Below are 5,581 nucleotides of genomic sequence, written 5' to 3'. Positions count from 1 at the left end.
CAGACCTCCTCTGACCTGACCGCTGCTCCCCTTAGCAATGTATTACAGTACATCTGCCTGTTCTGCTCCCCACTGTCTCTGGTGAATCCTCTCACCCCCTGCATCTGTGACCCTGGTTCTTGTATATATCAATATATATCAATAGATAAATCTTTTTTTTTTTTAAGATTTATTTATTTGTACATACAGAACTGGGGTACAGGCCAGAGGCTCAGGGGCAGTGAGAGGCTTCACCAGAGACAGAGTGGGGAGCAGAACAGGCAGATCAATGAAGTACACTGCTGAGGGGAGCAGCGGGCGGGTCAGGAGAGGTCTGTGTGCCATGTGGTCACCTCCGGGGCAGGCGGGGATCGAACTCATGTGGAAGTGACTTTAGATTCTCCGTGCTCTGCTTTAACCCGCTGAGCCACCAGGGAGGACCCCAATAGATAACTCTTTTAAAAAAACAAAGACACCTGGTTTAATATATAAATACATATACATTGATTTGTTCACTTTGGACTCACGGCCAGTACTGATCTTAACTCGTGCTGAACAAAGCTTAAATATTTTCTCCCAGTGGTGCATTCCAACCTTCTCTTGTTTGGGGACACCAGAGGGCACTTCAGCACCACGTTTGGGGTCTTTTTATTTATTTACTATATTTATTTACTTATGCATACAAGAATTATATAAGCCAGAGGTGCGGGGGGTGAAAGGATTCACCAGAGACAGAGTAGAAAGCAGAGTAGACAGATCGACAAAGTACACTGCTGAGGGGAGCAGGGGTGAGGAGAGGCCTGCTGCGCCATGTGGGTCACCTCCCTGGCTGGGATTCAAACTCATGCTGCAGTGGCTGGTGATGGCTTGATAGCACTGAAATTTTAACCTTTGATCCCCTGGGGATCTTTTTAAACAGCAAAAACACCAAGGAAAAGCACCGAAATGTGAAAAATCTGATACTAAATGGCCTGCCTAAAGAATGCTTGTTTAAGAGAGGTGGAACAGGAAAGCAGAGCCACAATGGCAACGTGCACATTGGGGGCTCAGGTTTCCTTCTCCTCTGCAAGTCCCTCAAGGGTACCACAAATGTTGACTTAGGAGTTAGAAATAAATTTTAGCCTGTAGGAGAATTTGCAAATCTGTCATTTGTGAATAACGAGGGTCAGTTGCTTTGCGAAGCTAACCTCCAACGCCATGCTCTTCCTTCCACAAGGGAGCTTGTCTCTCTCTCAGCCCCCGAAGCATCAGGCTGGGGCAGGTCTGTGTTTGGAGGGCTTCCCCACACTTGGGCTGAGAGAGACTACAGCCTGTTCCTTGCCCGGAAGGCAGGCTGGTAGTGGGTGCTAACTCCGCCCTACGGGGTGGGGCCATCTGTGATGGTGCAGACAGGACTTGCACTGGCCCAGAAGTGCTTTGTCAGCTCCGCTTACAACTCATTGTCCAGAACAGGTCCCATGGGGCCATTGAAGGGGTGTGGGGTGTGCCACCCACCTAAGGGCCCCGAGGGGAGGGATCTGCCCTGGGGCTCTGCGACATACAGGCATAGCTCTGCCCTGGAAACCTGTGGGTGGAAGATAGCTGCCCTTGAGGGGGTGTGTGTGGTGGGTGGGTGGGGGAAAACCATGCAACCTGCCCCTTCCTGCCCCCGCTTCAGCTGCCTTGGAAAAAAGAAGCCTCTAGTGCTATGATGGATCTCCCCCGCTGGCCACAACAGCACCTGCCAGGTTCTACCCAGGCTGCTCTGGCGCCGGCCAGGAAATCTAAGCCAGCCGGAAAGTAAAGAGCATTTGTTCTCTGGTGGCCTACTCAGCCACCTTGAAACCAATCCTGGATCAATTTCTAGGGCATCTGCATGTGGGGGACCAGGGACCCCCATGTGACCCATATTGTTATCAGGTTTGATTGGACCAGCCATCATTGCTAGACCACTGGCCCTGCAAAATCCAACCCTCTGAGCCAAGCCGGGCATGGGGGTGGCCTCCCTAAGGGACCAGGTCCACTGCCCACATCAGTCCTAACAGCTTGGGGCTTAGCTTTTATCAGTTGCTATCAGCTTGAGTTAAGAAGGGAGCCTTTGTAACCTGGAGCCTCAGCCTGCCTTTTGCTCACTCCCGGCGCAGAGAGGATGGCACTGCAAGGGCCTGGGTACTGAGGGTGGCATTTCTCGCTCCATTGCTCACCGCTGGGTAGTTCTGAGGGAGGATGCATGTGGGGGATGAGGCTTTAGACTGTTCTACTGACTTGGAAAAATACTTCCCAGCTCTGAAAGGTTTCCCATCTGGTTGGTTTTGTAGGGGCAGGCGGGGTGGGGTGCCTTTGCTAGAGGCTAGCACCACACTTCCTCTATTCCAGTGCAATAGAAACCAGCTGTGGGCCCTACTGCTATCTCCACCACCAGATTGATATGCCTACCTGTATATCAATCTCGAGCATCCCTCTGAACCCCCCTTACACCAGCCCCTCTTTCCCCAACTCCCACCAGCTACCGGTTTTTACCACATTATTCATTCTGCTAGTTCTTGATATAAATGCATTACCCCAATGAAACCCTTCTGAGTCTGGATAATTCTTTTTTTTAAAAAAGATTTATTTATGCGTACAGAACTGGGGTACAAGCCAGAGGTGCAGGGGCGGTGAGAGGATTCACCAGAGACAGAGTGGGGGACAGAATAGGCAGGTAGACGAAGTACTCTGCTGAGGGGAGCAGCAGGTGGGTCAGGAGAGGTCAGCTGTGCTGTGTGGGTCACCTCGAGGGCTGGGAATCGAACTTGCACTGAAGCAGCGGCACTAGCTTGCAGTGCTGTGTCCTAACTTGTTGTGCTACCAGGAAGGTCCCCAAGACTGAGGGTATTTGTTTTTTTTAGAGATTTATTTATGCATACAAGAACTAAGGTATAGGCATTGGTGTGGGGCCCGGTGTGAGAGGATTCACCAGAGACAGAATGGGAAACAGAACAGGTGGATTTACTGAAATACACTGCTGAGGGGAGCAGCGGGCAGAATAGATGACTGCGCTGTGTGGGTCACCTCCTTAGCTGGGGGTGGAACATGTGGTTCAGTGGCTGTAGGTAGCTTCGTAGTGTTGTGCTTTAACCCTTTGTGCCATCGGCGGGGGCGGGGGGGGGCTTTTTAAAGATTCATTTTATTTATGCATACAAGAACTAGGATACAGGCAAGAAGTGGTGGGGGGGGGGTGAAGAGGATTCACCAAAGACAGAGTGGAGAGCAGAGCAAGATGATCCACTTAAATACACTGCTGAGGGGAGCAGGGGGCGAGACAGCAGGGGTCTGCCGCGCCATGTGGGCCACCTCCCTGGCCAGGGATCTAACTCCTGCTGCAGTGGCTGTGATAGGTTCATAGTGCTGTGCTTTAACCCCTTGCGCCAGTAGGGAGGGCCCTGAGTCTAGGTAATTCTGTTCAATATAATGTCTGTGGCTTTTATTTTGAGTGTTGTCTGTATCAGTATAGCCAAGTATCATTCAACAATGCATATATGGTCTGCGAAACATTATTAGATGATTCCATTATTGTGTGAACATCATTGAATGTAATTGCACAAATTTAGATAGTACAGCCCACTACACATCTAGGCTAGATGTACAGCCTAGTGGAACCACCTCTGTCTATACAGTCCATCATTGATTGGAACATTATTAAGCAGTATGTAAAATTTCTTCTTTTACATTGCTGCATTGTATTCCATTGGGTGGAAGTGCCACTGTTTGTTCATTCACTGATCCCTTGTTTGTTCCTAATTCTTGGCCACTGAGAGAAACTGGCCTCAGCATTCTTAAATGTCAATTGATGAATATACAGTTCCTGTTGGCTAAGACTCCCAGAAGAAATTTGAGGTGGTAGGGGAGGTCTAGGTCTAATTTAAGGGATATGTCAATCAGATTTATAAAGCAGCTATACCAATTTACCCTCCTGTGCACAGCAAACAAGAGTTTCTGTGACTTCATACCATCACCTACACTCAGTATCATCAGTTTTGCTAATTTGGGCATTTGTCTCACAAGAGTTTGAACTTCTTAACTATTGTAAAATGAATTTTGAGGAAGACTCTTATCTTATTCCTGAAATTTAATGTCACTGGACTTGTTTATTATTTCATTATTTATTTATTTTTAAAGATTTATTTATTTATGCATTCAAGAACGAGGGTACAGGCCAGAGGTGCAGGGTGTGAGAGGATTCACCAGAGAAAGAGTGGGGAGCACAACAGACAGATTGATTGAAATACACTGCTGAGGGGAGCAGCAGTGGGGACAGGAGAGGTCTGCCGCACCATGTGGGTCGCCTCCCTGGCTGGGTATCAAACTCGTGGCAGTAGCTGTGGATAGCTTCATAGTGCTGAGACTTAACCCCTTGCACCACCAGGGAGGCCTGTTATTGGACTTTTTTTTTTTTAAAGATTTATTTATTTATTCATACAGAACTGGGGTACAGGCCAGAGATGCGGATTGACCAGGAACAGAATGGGGAGCAGAACAGGCAGATCGACGAAGCACACTGCTGAGGGGAGCAGCGGGTGGGTCAGGAGAGGTCTGCCACGCTATGTGGATCTCCTCGGGGCAGGCAGGGATCGAACTCATGAGGAATTGGCTTAAGCTTCTTAGTGCAGTGCTTTAACCGGCTGCGCCACCAGGGAGGGCCTGTTACTGGACTTTTAACTTTAAAAAAGTAATATTGTTTCCCAGATAGACACAGCCTTCCCCAAGGGCACTGAGAAGATAATTTTTTCTTTTTTTTTCTCTCCAGTCAAGTAATTTTAACTAAAGTCAATGAATTGTAACAAGTGTAATCTATAATCAGTCCTAGTTAGCCCAATTCTTCCCCCCATGTATTTCACTCAAACCTCCCTTAAACAAAGATCCCAGTGGAACACAATCTGGGCTGATCCCTGAGTTTGTGTTTCCCAGAATAAAACATCCTTATTTAATTTTAAACTTGTGTTTGTCTGCTTAACACTCTCTGTGCTTTTACCAGCTTAGAATCTGAATTGGAAACAGTTGATTCGTGTTGCATGGGAAACAACTTTTTCGTCACGCTTACCCTTTTTATTTATCTTTGGGCAGACACCATGGAGAATTTATGAGACTTAAGTTAGCTACTGAGATGATCCCCAAAGACTAGTAGAGTTCTGGTTTCAAGCCCTTATAAGTCCCTCCCCTTGAAGTGGACCTAGGAACACCTCTAACCAATAGGATACAGGGGATGGGCAGTCACTTCAAGGTTCTAAGAGTGAATCATTGCTGGCTCTGTGGGCTTCAGTGCAGCACACTTCCCTATAAACACACTCACAAATCACAGAACTGGCCAGGGCCAACGGATAGTGAGGAATCGGGCTCCCGGAACCGAATCCTGCTAACAACCAGAAAGTGAGATAGGAGCCTCACGCAGCTGATGGAAGCCTGAAAGGAAGGAGCCCTAACCCACAGAAACCCCCACGATCAGATAATCAATGTCTTCTGCTTTGAGCTGTTAACTTTTGGGGCAATTTGTTATACTTCAATAGCTAACTAATACAAACAAAAAGATCTAGAAGTCAGGGAGAGAAAATACGCTCCGTTTTCAGGCAGATTTCTACCTGAAAAA

Source organism: Condylura cristata, unplaced genomic scaffold (assembly GCF_000260355.1).
Source record: "Condylura cristata isolate star-nosed mole 26May11 unplaced genomic scaffold, ConCri1.0 scaffold00024, whole genome shotgun sequence".
Classification (NCBI taxonomy): Eukaryota; Metazoa; Chordata; class Mammalia; order Eulipotyphla; family Talpidae; genus Condylura; species Condylura cristata.
This window is presented reverse-complemented; position numbering follows the sequence as displayed.